The sequence below is a fragment of the Aedes aegypti genome, chromosome 3, assembly GCF_002204515.2.
Source record: "Aedes aegypti strain LVP_AGWG chromosome 3, AaegL5.0 Primary Assembly, whole genome shotgun sequence".
Lineage (NCBI taxonomy): Eukaryota > Metazoa > Arthropoda > Insecta > Diptera > Culicidae > Aedes > Aedes aegypti.
The window spans coordinates 169,519,804-169,534,497 of record NC_035109.1 but is presented as its reverse complement, the minus strand read 5'-3'; the positions used below and the strand labels follow the sequence as shown (position 1 = coordinate 169,534,497).

Below are 14,694 nucleotides of genomic sequence, written 5' to 3'. Positions count from 1 at the left end.
ATGTGCTCTCACAAACGATGTTTCTGTTGGTGACCTCAACAGGAAATACTTCTATTGTTCGGTATACTTACCACATGATGAACCATCCTCAACGGTGACTTCAAACGAGTTGTCGTACACTGCGTAACAAAAGACCTTCCGCTGATTGTGGGCAATGATGCCAATGCTCATCACATCATCTGGGGCAGCTCAGATATCAATTTGAGAGGCTCCAGTCTGATGGAATACTTAAGTAGTACGATCTTGGATTACTTAACATAGGCAGTCGCCCAACCTTCATGATATCTACTAGAGAAGAAGTGATATAACGCCGTCACGAGTTGACACCGAGCTACATCTTCTTTGAACATTCAAATGCGCAGACTTTGCGTTTTACGAATCCCCGGTTAACAAACTGGGAACTCTATATTGAATTAGTTGCGACCAAACTTCATGCATATTCTCCATCCATTGAAAATCCAAGTGATTTTATGATGCCGGTAATACTACAACATCCTCCAATATGGAAGCTTTTGAAGAAGCATGTCCTCAGCGGTATGTGAAGACTAAAAGAGGGAACCCATGGGAAAATTCCGATCTGACTAGACTAGGAATCAATGTAGATCTGCTTCAATCTGCTAAATGATCCGACTGGAAAATCCTTTGTACAAATGTTTCCAGTTTTAGTGAAGTTAGTCGGCTGAACAAAACAAACCTAATGGTGGCTTCACTTTTCTGATGAAGGAGGTTTAGAATGTTTATTCAATACACACTTCCCCGGCCGTGTGGATATAGCATCTACGGATGAACCAAAGGGGTCGTCCATAAATGACGTAGCATTTTAGGGGGGAGGGGGGTCTTCACGACTTTGTGACGATGTGTGACGAGGGGGAGGGAGGGGTCCCAACTCGTGGACGTAGCATTTTAAATAATTTTGGTAAAAAAGTAGCGCTGAAAAAAAAATAAAAATAAAAATAATCAAACTTCTTAAACTGAGCTATTAAAATTAAGTTATAAAATAACGATTCAGCTTCAAATCCTTAATCATTTAATTCCTGATAGCTAAACAGATTTTATGAAGCTTTAAATTGTTATGTGAGTTTTATATTATATTCGTGTCCAAACTATTTAATTTATGAATAAATAAATTAAAAGCTCAATTAAGTAAAAATCAATGCTTTATCGACTTCGAAAGTATTATTTTTCTATTTGTTAACAAGACATACAATCAACCATTTTAGTTTAATTAATATTTTCTGTTAGAGATTTATTTCCTCAAATATATTATTTTATAATATGCTCATTTGGACAAATATTAACGTTATTTTAATAAAACAATTTATTTATTCAGTGCGTTCAATGTTGCATGAGATCTCCACATAGTCTTGATGGAACAGCCCTGAAAGTGCTGATATTTGAAACATTCCAAATATTACAATTTTTTATTTTTTCTCTATCTGGCCACTATTTGCTGAATGGATTTGAACTAATAGAATAATGACGGAGAACCTTTCTAATTTAAGGTATTTTGTTGACCATATTTACTGAAACCTGTTTCTTAACCCCAAATAATGAAAAAAAACTCACTTATTGCTGTTCGTTTTATCACTCTGAATAAGAATTTTATCTTTTTTTTCTACATATTTTGCTGTAAACTGCTTTTAGGTTTTAACAATAGCACAAGTACTACAATTTAAATTTAACCTAAATATAACAGAATAAATATAAACTGGGAAGCAACATTATGTAACTTCAACAGAAAATAAATTAGTTTAAGTTGTTTTCCAAATGTTTTTTGAGCTCTACAGTATATCAAACAGATTATCCTGACGTTTTGAGTCAGTAATTAAGTATCAATTAATATAAAACTTTGTTTTTAATTTCTGGATTTTAATGTTTCGTTTTTGCTCAATTGTTGAGGAAAACAAATGAAAAAATTAAGGGGGGGGGCTGCTTGATATGCTACGTATTTTCCAAGGGGGTATCAGCATTTGTGACTAAATGCTACGAGGGGGGAGGGGGGTATTAAAAATCAGTGAAAAAATGCTACGTCATTTATGGACGGTCCCAAATGTCTTTTCATGTAATTATGATTCTCTGGCTTCGGCTCGCAGCATCTTAACTACTGAATCGATTCAAAGGGGACTCAATAGTTTTGCTCCTTTCAAATCTCCAGTAGCAGATTGAATTTATCCTGTTCTTTTCCAGAAGGGATTGAGTTGACCAAACATGTTTTGAAACAGCTACTGGTAAGCGTTTTTGCTACCGGGTATATTCCCAGATCCTGGAGTGATATTACTGTAAAGTTTATCCCGAAAAAAGGACTTGCGTCGTATGAAGAAGCAAAGAGTTTTAGACCAATCAGTCTGACCTCTTTTCTTCTGAAATGTCTGGAACGCATTATCGATCATCACATCCGTGATGTTTATTTGGCAAAAATGCCTCTTCATGTGAATAAACATGCTTACCAATATGGAAAGTCCACTGTGACTCATATACTCAAAATTGTATACGATACCAAAAAAGCATTCGCTCAGAAGCAATCCTGCTTGGGTGTTTTCTGGGATATTGAGGGTGTCTTTGATAACGTGTCTTTCGATGCCATATTGGAAGCTGCACGAAACCAACAATGGGTTACCTACAATGATTACCAATTGGATTCATCAAATGTTCAAAAACCGACATCTCTCCTCGACATTGCGTGAAGCGGCGATTCGAAAATTGAGTGTTTGCGGATGCCCTCAAGGGGGAGTCTGAGAGTGAGAAGTGTGAAGTGTGGTGAGAACAATCCAATTAAAATTGGGCCACCTCCAAAGGATGTGCTTGATGGCGATGTCTGGTGCTTTTCCTACCACTTCCAGCGCAGCGCTCGAGGCTCTTTTCGACGTTGTGCAACTCCACATACATCTTCAACAAGAAGGAATTTCTTGTTCTTACGGTTTATGGACCTGGATCTACTGGAGAAAAAAAAACCAGTAAATCGTAGATCTACACACACTTCTATGTTTCTACTTTTGGATAATTGGAACAAAATTATTTTTGCTCCAAGTGCCCTGGCCAAGAACACAGGGTTTGACGGTGCCAAAGTAGAAGGTGCACCATAATAATACCCGTCTGTGAAACAAATCACCTTCCCAATACTTTGGCACACCTCTAACGGTTCTTGATTTATCATGAAACGGCCGCATTCAGGCGGAGGATCTGTTAATATGTTTCGGCATATTATCAGGTCCTCTTCGAACGGAGGGACCACCAGGGCTCAGTAGTTACTTATAAACCAGTGCTGTTTGTTGATGGTTCAGTTTGTTTACACGAGCTTTACAATCCTTTGCACTGATCATTAATGGTGGTTAAGTTTCGAAGCCAACGTGTGTTCAATCGTTTTATAATGCAACATAAAAATGTGTGTTTGGTGAAACTCTGCGTTACACTCGTATAAAATTAGTGATTGTGAGAATGCTTATAATGATTTTGAAAAATGTATGGTGAAGAAAATTTGAAAATGGCATTGGAAGTGATTGTGATAGTTTTGATAAATGTATGTATGTATGTATGTAGGTAGCCACCAATCCTTGCTTGAGTCTTGCTCTGCATGCGGCTCCACTCAACAGTAAGGTCAAATTTTATTACCAATCTGCATTCAACATATCGCTGTATGAAGGGCCAAAAGGGGGGTGGCGGACCCGTAAGCAGAGACACTTACGCGAAACCCGCGGGAAATAGAGAATCTCCTTCCAGCCATATGATCCAACAGATTGAGTATTAGAATTTGCAATACTTGTCGAGCTTTCCACGGAAAGGTTTGTTAGAAGAAGGGCGCGTCAAATCTTTTACAACTGTTGGAGAGAAAAGTACTAGACGCGAACGACTAACACTTTTCCTCCTGACTCCGATTGGCACTCCACTTCATTGTCCAGTTGTAAATTCAATGATGCCCTGATGCTCCCTCCCTCCCAAAAACATGAGAAATTGAATTATAGTGATATGTTATGTAGTAGATAATATTATAATATAAATAATAATATGATAATAAAATATGAAAATAAAATGGTATTAACAATAAAATATGACGCAGTGAAACAGCATGCAGTATTATATCGGACGACATATATTTTTCTTTTGAATATTTGTGCTTCTGATGATATTCGGCTAGTCGAGGGAATAATGATAAAAATAAACAAAATATTTAAATAAAAATATAATCAGCGATTTGTTAATAACGTTTCCGGATACATCAAAAACAAAATTCCAGCTTCCATATGTTTAGGGAGTACAAACAAAATAATATTACATCCGACGCTTTGTTTCATTCGCTGTAGCCTACTGTAGTAGCAGCATGTAGTACAAGGATGTTACGGCACATTCTCCTATATTCCGGCTGATGCACATCGTCCATCTGTGACTTCTCTGATGCCCTAATGCACCCTCTCAATACCCCGCATATAATAAATTAAATAATTATAATAAAATATATAAAATGGAATTTATAGTTTTATATGATATGAATATAGATATTTCAGAATTTCCATTCTTTAATTGTGATGAATTGAACCTCGTTAGGTAGTCTCCAAAATAAGGACGAATAGAACGACATGCTGAAATATTAATAGCAGTGAGTATGTTAGTATCTCCGATGACTCCATGATGCTTCTGGAAATTATGCCAATGAATTAGTATAACAAACCAATTATAAATAAGTAATTCGTGCACCTCCACTGGACAAGTAGCTATAAGGAATAAGATTGAAAACTTGTTTCTTTGTATATATGTATGTATGTAGGTAGCCAAGCCACCATCCTAGCTTGAGTCTTGCTCTGCATGCGGACAACCTTCATTATCAAACTGAATTCAGCATACTATTGTTTGAAGGGCCAAAAGGGGATATGGCGGACCCGTAAGGATTGTGATAGTTTTGATAAATATACAAATAATAATTATATGAACCCTAGTAGTTTAACAATGGCCATAATACATTTTGCAATCATTTCTCTGAAGATAAACACTATTGCCTAGCTCTTCACACATGCATGATAAAAGTGCTTATAATGACAGCGAATGCAGAAGAATGAATCGAAGTGCAGTGTTGATAGACTCACACTCAAAATATCAATCAATACGCTCTCCCGTGAAAGCAAACTCATAAGAGATCTGCTTTGCAAATCTCACGCTTGAGATTTTGATGCAAAATCAACTCAATCAACTCAAACCGTAAAAAATGATTCAGTCGCAAAACCCGGCAAAAACTCGTGAAACCCGAATGTTGTTGTTTACGTTAGAAAGGATTAACATAATTTTACCAGACTAACAAGAAATTATTGCCGTGTGTGAGTAAACTGTGGAAATACGAGACAAAGAGTTAAAAAGGTGAGCCAACTCATCCATGATTTTTTGACTGCTGAGTTGCATGATTGACAACTCACGCATGAAAAATCTCAAGCGTGAGTTGTGAGAAATTGAGTTTTTCACAACACTGTCGAAGTGATTTTTTTTTTTGCTGTAACTTTCTTGATCGTAGTGCTAAATCGTAGTTTAAATAGTAATGACTCTATAGCAACAAAAATAATGAAAAATTAAAATTGAATATGATATAATATATTATTCATATATTCAGAATATGTTTTAATTATGTACTTAGTAATCATTACAGATGGTAAATGGTAATAACAATGAATTTATATGAAAATGGTGTGATGTAATTTTGATGAAAATTTGTAGCTGTGATAGTGAAAAGAGATATAATGGAAAGTACACTAATCTGAAGTGTTTTACGAAAGTTGATGAGTGATAATCGGTGGTATACGTGATAGTGTCGAAAATAAAATTGTGATAGTGAGTGATAAAATCAAATGGGGAATGAGGACTAGGCCGTCCCTTATTTTTCGAAAATTCGAAATGTTATAAGTTCGTCATTGTAAAGTGCTCATTTTGGTAAGAAAAAAATCAGGTGAAAATTTGAAGTCCGTACGTGGACGCTAAGTGGTCCCCCAACGACCCTAAAGGTATTGGGTGTAGATGACCCCCATGTGCCAAATCGAGCTCGCTGCTCTAGTGTACGCAACATGAGTACGAAAAGCCACTAGTAACAAATTAATAATCAGCATAGAATTTTGAGTAAAATAATAATTCATACTGTGGATATCTTCATAACACTGCACGCTGACATAAAGTTCAGAACTACAAAGGGATCGTTCAAATATTACGTAACGCAACAGGGGAAGGGAGGGGGTCTTCCGTAGTGTTACAGTCCATACAAAATAAATATTTTTTTCATACAAAAGCTGTTACGTCGGGGAGGGTGGGTGTCTAAAATTGGTAAATTTTGCGTTACGTAATATTTGACTCATCCCAAAAGAAAACAAACTTCTATGCTGATTATCAACACGCGCAGGACAATTTGTTACTGGTGACTTTTCGTACTCATGCTGCGTGTACTAGAGCAGCGAGCTCTATTTTGCGCACGGGGTCATTTACACCTAATACCATCAGGGCCGTTGGGGGATCACTTAGCGTCCACGTACGGACTTTAAATTTTTACCTGATTTTTTCTTACCAAAGCGAGCACTTTACAATGACGAACTTATAATATTTCGCATTTTCGAAAAATAAGGGACGGCCTAATGAGGACCTTCAATAAAACTATTTCGTTCTTCACTTTAACCACTCTAGTAGCATTTCAGGCCTTATCATAGTTTGATAGTAGTCTGAACTACTAGACTGCAAAAGTACGGTAAGGGTTGATTGGCTGCTATGGTACACAGTGACCATTTGAGCAACATTGCTTAGGAACGTCTGTGTGTTGACCGCAACAGAGGCTTACAAAAGCAAATGCTGGAAAGGAGCTTAGGGCAGATTAAAAGTGCCAGTACTACCCCTATCGCTACTGACAAAAAAAAATGTCCTTGCTCCAAATGATCTCACAATTGGTTGTCACTTTCCTTACAGAACATTTGCTATACAATTCCCTTTACGGAAAAATTGGACGTCTGGTTGTTTCTAAAGAAGTATATCAAACAATATAGTATGTACACTGATGGCTCCCTTCTTGAAGGTAGAACTAGCGCTGGTGTGTATTCTCAATAGCTAAGGCTGAATCAGTTTTACTCACTTGGTAGACACTGCACCGTTTTTCAGGCGGAAATATTTGCTTTTATGTGTAGAGTGCAATCAGCACTTCAATAACTCGTAATGGGTGAAGTCATATATTTCTGTTCAGATAGTCAGGCTGCTATAAAAGCTCTTGCTTCGGCCACCTCAAGATTATCGCATACAAACTTTGAAGGGCTTGTGCAGTCTCAGTTTTTATCAAAATGAACTCAAATTTTGGGAGGATACTGCTCTAGAAACGAACGAGCGGTGTGGAGCACCATTATTTTGTTATCCACAGAGGCGTCGCGTCCACATGTGCAACATGTGCACTGCACAGGTGACAAATCGTTCATCATAACAACCTACAATTTCTACTATTATTGAAGTACGATTCTTTAATTCTCTCAATAAAATTTAGCCTATTTCAATTATCTTTATCATTGATCATCGCAATTTTCACCTTTCAAAATATTTGTTGTTATATTTTTGCTATTCAAATTAAATGCAAAAGCTGTTTGGTGTGGCGCGAGATCTGTGCCCTAATTTTCCCTACGCGCTCAGTGCGATGCATGCTACGCAACGCTTTGTTCCACGCTACACGTTGCTGCTGTGACGATGAAACCCAACGTGTGCACTCTCATCGGGAGATGCGTTGCCTTTCGTCGTACACACAATCCTGTATATGTGGTAAAATGTTTTTTGCACTACAAATGCCAGTGTGTAAATAGCCAAAGCGTCAACTCTGGCCGGTGCACAGTCCTGCCACATCAATCTGTGCGAGCGTGCGGTGGGGAGACAAGAGACAAATCAATCCACGAGAGAGATCCATTTTGCTTGCTCTCTTTTTTCCTTCGCGCTTTCAACATCACTACGCTTGTGGTGTGGAGTAGGTACTGGCGTGATTTTTTAGACGGCTGACGGTAAGAAGTTTCTGTAAGTTTGAGACTCAGGGCCTGCGCGTTTTTTTTTTGTACAATACTCCCAGCATACAGTATTAGCGCGGTGGTACTTGTGATGGTCAATCAGAAAATGAATTCAAAAGCGGTCGTGCCCTCCGTACCGTCATCGTCAGTATAACGCTTGTGGTGTGGTTTAAGGCGAAGTAGGCCGTCATTGAAATTTGTACTGGACATCGATGATTGTAGCTAATTCGTCTTACTATTACGAATTAAAGAAAATCACATGGTTATGTACTGACGTAGTTAAAAAAGTATCAGCATACGTTCTGCATGTAAGCGCAAGTAGTGATACTTTTCTGAATCAATATTACTTATGATGACTGAGTTTTATCACTTTGAAATTGCAAGCTGCAAAATCAACATGGTTGTCAAAACGAATGACGGGCTACTTAGCCTTAAAAGCGAGCAATTTTCTTGATGCGTGCACCAAGTACACGAAGCGAACGATCTTGTATTAATTCTATGTAAAAATATGTGGGTTATGATCACTAACTCTATATTGCAATATTAGTTAGAATCCAGTGCTTTATAAATCGAAACTGATGACCCGCATAATTTGAATTATTTTCATATGCAATTTTACAATTTCCCCATAATGATGACTAATCGTTAAAATTGAAAAAGTGAAAAAATAAAACTAAACAACCCTATTAGCATCTGCAATCATAAATATTTTTAATCAACTGAAAGACTAGAATCAACTGAAATGAAAGACGTTTTTAGGAACTGGGTCGGTTATCAGCACATAAATAAACCAACGTCAAGCAAATTGTAGTTCGGTCGAACTTGAATCGGGTTGGGGTTGAAACTGTGGTTCAGAACAAGTTGCGCCAGTTCCAACTTAGGTTCAAAAACGAATTCGACATAAATTAGAAGTGCACAGGTTGATAATTAGGCCACGCGACGCCTCTGGTTATCCAATACATATACTAAAAATACACAAAGCCTGTCTGCTAGAAAATGTTTATCGGAGGAAAATGAATGACACCTTCTTGTGGAAAAGCTTTATAGAGACGTTAAAAACCAGCCTCCTGACACCGCCTATACAACCCCATTGAAAAATAACGAGCAAACATCTCTGGTTCCTACTGGGAAGTGGTTCCCACTGACAACTCAATGTTTGTAAACAAATAACCGTTTGAGGAATAACATTCGATGATGGCGAAATCTTTTTCTCCGAAAAAATTCTTTTCCCGCATAACAACAGCTATTCGAACAAACAAACGGTTGCAAACTATTGGATTGCAGTACAGCAAGTCAATTTGGGTTAATGTGATTAGCTAGAAGCACATTTTAGTATTGGAGGAAAAATTCCCCAATATGATTAGGCCAATGTACGTTGTTGCTCTTGAGTTTGATGCTGACCACGAAAACATGGCTGCCTAGCACCGGGTTGTTAAAAACATACCCTATTTCACAATGTAAACTCCTTCGACCTATTTCCGCAACGCTGCTAATAATAAGTTAACAGCTGTGTTTGAATAGGCAATGTAAAATGTTCCAACCCAAACAAACCGAATTAGCTAGCAGCACTGGCCATACTCTTCTTCCCACCGCCTTGCGGTCGCAGCACACCCCCTCTCATGGCCAGTCCCCTCGCACACACCCGCTCTATTACTGCTATGTTGTTTTGCCTCGCGCTGCTCGCCGCCTTGTGCTATTCTCGTCCCGTTTGCTCCAACATTGTAGGTATATACCATATAGTTTGTGTACCATGAAAACCGACTGAGGAAAAATTAATCAATATTTTATTGATTTTCCAACCAAACTCGCACAGTCAGGAAAAGTTTAAACTCGCTCCACGGGAGCTGTGCTCGTTCTCGGTTTTCGGTTCAGGGAAAATGCGCCCAGTCTGTTCAGGGAAACCCTCGAGGATAGAAGATACGGTTGGGGTTCGCGTGTGATTTTGACTGGCATTCGCGTTATCCGGGCCATGCCAGATATATTATGATGAGCCATGATGGAGATACACTTGAGTGATTTGTGTGAGAATTGGTTTTTGCGCTTTGGTCGTGTTTCGATTCAGAAAAGCTATTTTCAAATTCGAGGTTTGTTTTGGCCAGGATCGGTACGAAAATAGCTATCAATGAACCAAATGCTACACCTTTAAGAGTTTCGTTTCTGTGGTTGGACTGAAACTGAAAACCCTCTGTCCGATGCTTCGTTGGATTCGGAATTATTATCTATTTTGGTGGACGGGCATGACGACGAGAAAATGAGTGACAACGCTTCTCGGCTCTCGGTTCAGTGTTGGGAAATGTGGGAGCACAGAAAAAAAGAGACACGAAAAAGAAAAATCAATAAAAGCAAACGCCCCACATAGGAAGAGAATGCGAGAAGTGAAGTGAAACATTGATTTTTTGTTATTGTTGTGATTTTCCACCCCTTGGATCCACCCACATGGAACGCGGGATGGACGGGGCAGAAGGCCATGTTCCGTGCATAATATGGGAAGGCTGGGATTTTGCCTCCAACGTCTCTGCAAAACTACCCTTTCCTGGATATACTGTTCCTCGACGACATTTCATCACGCGACTTGGGATTACGCGCCATGATTTTGTGATGCTGCTTAGAGATGCTGTGCTGTGGTGATGTAAAAGAAACACTCACAAGGGTGAAAAAAGGCGGAAAACTACTTCTTAGCGTTCCACGGAGGAGTGTCTAGAACGGATTAAAGGTCATAATTTCAAATTTGAAATGCTGAGTTTTTTATCTTTATATATATTTTAAGCATAGTTAATACTATGCCGCATGTTGGTGCTACATTGATAAAACGTTAAAAATGCTAACAAAATGTGAATTTTCCAATGATTGTTTATCTTTCTCTATTAAATATTTAGAAACTTGGAGGTCAGCAGTGCTATAAGTTGCTATGTTGACGACTATAATTTGGTTCTGTGTGTAATTTTAAAGAAGTACAATATTTCGTTTTTGGAATAATTTTGGTACTAGCCTGGGACATGGTTATATGAAAAATTTAGATTCTCGCTCCAGTCCTTTTTTCGGATTGCATTTAGGTCCCATAACAACTGTGCAAGATTTCAGCTCGATCGGTTAAACTATATTTACGCGCCAGCCGTTCAAAGTTTGTATGGGATTCACTAGGGGAAAACATATTTTTGCAAAGAAAAATCGCCATAGGTCGCCCATTGTCCTCTATAAAAATACTGAACATATATCTCGATGGGTATTTCTACGATGAACAACATTGCCGAAGACCGCAAAGCAATTCGATGCTTGTGAAAAAAAAGTTATTAAGCATAGACTATTCGGAAACTTTGCCCGATTTTGTTTTTATTGTTATTCCTTTACGTGCTAATCAACGTCGCCTTGCTAAAAGGTTTTCATTGAATAACTTTTTTCACAAGTGTCGGATTTTTTTGCGGTATTCGGCAATATTCTTCATCGTAGAAATACCTATCGAGGTCTGTATTAAGAATTTTTATTGAGGTCAATGGGCGACCTCTGGCGATTTTTCTTTGCAAAAGTAAGTTTTCCCATAGTAAATCCCATACAAACTTTGAACGGCTGGCGCGTAAATATAGTTTCACCGATCGAGCTGAAATTTTGCACAGGTATGAAACCTAAATGCAATCCGAAAAGTGGACTGGAGCGAGAATCTAAATTTTGTCCTACACTATTGGGCACGTCAGGAGTAAACCATCAATATTTACCTCTTTTTCACGATCAGCCTAGATTGCCGCGTAGTGTCGGTAGGGATTGTTTCAATTGACTAATTACTACTCCAGACTGCCTGCTCCGGAGGTAAAAGTCCTCCTCAGGTGACCCCCAATTGATGGTGTGATGCGGCTTCATGCTTACCGTGCTTATTAGAGTGTCCATTTCCCGGCCATTTTGCTCGTCCCGGGATTCGGGACAAAAATCTTAGCTTGTCCCGGGAAATCCCGGGATCCCAGGATATATAAAATTCTCAATAAAACTAGTATTTTGGTAGAAATGGAAGTACAAATTCAACAATACAATGTTTTTAAATGAAATTAAAAAAAATGTAGATTTCCAATAATTATAACAAATTATATTTCATATATGGCTTTCGTATTCTGTTGAAGTAACTTAAAAAAAATCAAAACTTAGCTTGACTTATTATGAGTTTGCTAGTGATTTTTTCAAATTCTCTATAACACTCTTGAATGGAAGTATAGTAGAAAATTAAGTAAGTCATAATATTAAAGCAATTAATTGAAGATATTGTAGAATATCATGCTAAAAGTTAATAACTGAACATTATTGACTGAAGTTTAGATGTAGGGGAAGTGGTGGCAAAATGAACAGGGGTGGTAAAATGAACACCGCGTTTACCGAGAAATAACATATTTGATTGAATTTTTACCACGCACGGACGATTTAGAGCATAAATCAAAGTGTTTGAGTTGATACGGAGGTCAATTGAAGTGAAAATATCAACGAAAACTAAGGTTTTGGATAACCACATTTGAAAATTAGAACTGACGTTGTTTTTAGCTCGGGAGTCTTTAGATTTTTCAGTGAGGTGAATATCTTATGATATGATGTCAAATCAGATACCTTTAGAGTTCTTTTTGAAATAATTACAATCATTAATGAATATATTTCAAAAATATTTGGTTTACTCACTAAACGTGAGTTCATTTTATCACCAACAGCTGTTCATTTTACCAACATAGTGCAGGTAAATGAACATTTGCATCGTTTTTCATTGTTTTTTGCTAGCGATAAAAAAATGTGAAAATTTAGCTATTTCAGTCTGAATTCGTATCGCTGCTAAAGATAACATCCCTATTTTTGATGTTGTGCGATAGAACTACACAAATTCCTCGTTTTTCTATCAGAAACAAGATGATATCCTTAAGGTGTTCATTTTTCCACCCCTTCTCCTACTTTCAAATTTTCTTTCTCGAAATTGGCTTATAAAAATGGCTAATGTTGAAGAGAAAAGCATTAAGGCTAAGTAGCCCGTCATTCGTTTTGGCAGCCATGTTGATTTTGCAGCTCGTAATTTCAAAGTAGTAAAACTCATTCAATATAAGTAATATTGATTCGGAAAAGTATCACTACTTGCGCTTACATGCAGAAAGTATGCTGATACTTTTTCAGTTATGTCAGTGCAAAAGCAAGCGATTTTATTCAATTCGTAATCGTGAGATGAATCAGCCACTATTATCGATGCTCAGTACAAATTTAAATAACGGTCTACTTCGCCTTAAAACATTGCAACTACAGACAAATAAAATTGTGTTTTTTACTTGGTTTTTTGGTCTTATCTTGAAAATAATTACTCCTTTCAATGATGCTTTTCTATTTTATCAAATAGGACAAATGTCATTGTTTTTCATTGAAATTTAGTGGTTTTCATCAAATTCTACATACATTTCGGGAATCCCGGGATTCCCGGGATGTTAGAACTAATATCCCGGGGGATGGACACTCTAGTGCCTATGAATGAATGGTTAAAGGGGGCCTAAAACTTAACCGCTAACGAAACCTGTGGAGTACTAGGGCACCCTCCACAGTATTCTGTCTTTCCTGTGCTACCCGGAGCAATGGTGATTATGTGTTTCTCCGAGATAATCGGCTGCCCATCTTCAGTCTCAAGTCTGATGCTAAATAAGGGTGGGATTATGAATATGTTGTTATTAAGAGTAAATTATCACCTATATGGATATGCATTTTGCGTTGTACACAGTGTGTTCTGTGCTTTTTCGCCTTTGGCGACTTTTAATAGTTGTTTTTTCGTTGCTGATTTTCTTACCGTGCTGTGATTGCAAAAAGCTTATTCCGCCTAGTTTGGGTAGTGGCTACGGTTAGAATAGCTCAGATCAATAAAATTAAAAAGAACATAAATAAATAAAAATAAATAAATAAAATAAATAAATAAATAAAAATAAGCAGCTTCAGCATAAAAGAACTGCAACGACCAATCTTTGCATACTCATGCAAAATGGTACAGCCCAAGTGACGCTACTTCAAGAACCTTACTTTCCTAAGGGGAACTTCTATCTAGGTAACCTTGTGGCCTCAATTTTTGCTACTTTCAGTAAACATGAAATGGCGAACTCATGCGTAATGCCTCGTGCATGCGTGCCCATTAATAACACAATCATTGCTACACTCATTTCTGAGTTAAAAACCAGAGATTGAATTATTAATATGTGCTGTCACAATTGATAAAAATACATCTATTGTTCGTTTATTTTACCACATGATAAACCATCCCCGACGGATGATTTCATACAAGTTGTTGTATACTGTGTAGCAAAATGCCTTCCACTGATTGTGAGCAGTGATACAAATGCTCTTCACATCATCTGGAGCAGCTCAGATATTAATTTGAGAGGCTCCAGTCTGATGGAATATTTAAATAGTACAGATCTTAGATTACTACATATAGGCAATCGCCCAACCTTCATGGTATCTACTAGAGAGGAAGTGTTAAACATAACGCTCTGCTCGAATAGAATCAGAGGTCACGAGTTGACGACTTGGCATGTGTCAGATGAGGGATTCTCTTTCAACATTCGAATGTAACTTCGCAGACTTTGCGTTTTAGGAATCCCCGATTAACAAACTGGGAACTCTATATTGAATTGGTTGCGACCAAATTTCATGGATATTCTCCGTCCATTAAAAATCCAAGTGATTTGGATAATGCCGTTGATACTACAACATCTTA

The 14,694-nt window shown here is 37.6% G+C and overlaps 1 protein-coding gene across 14 annotated transcripts in view; it reads left to right on the top strand.

Moving 5' to 3' along the window:
- LOC5579940 (histone-lysine N-methyltransferase, H3 lysine-79 specific) overlaps positions 1-14,694 on the top strand; it is a 67,258-nt gene that overhangs the window by 12,964 nt on the left and 39,600 nt on the right. Inside the window, exon 1 of one of the 14 annotated variants that reach the window (XM_021852150.1) lies at positions 9,835-10,072. The exons of 12 other annotated variants lie outside the window; for them this stretch is intronic. The gene's annotated coding sequence lies outside the window, so the exon portion shown is untranslated. Of the gene's footprint in view, positions 1-9,834; positions 10,073-10,682; positions 10,702-14,694 lie in introns of those variants that run through there. One more of the 14 variants, XM_021852151.1, reaches the window with a different exon arrangement.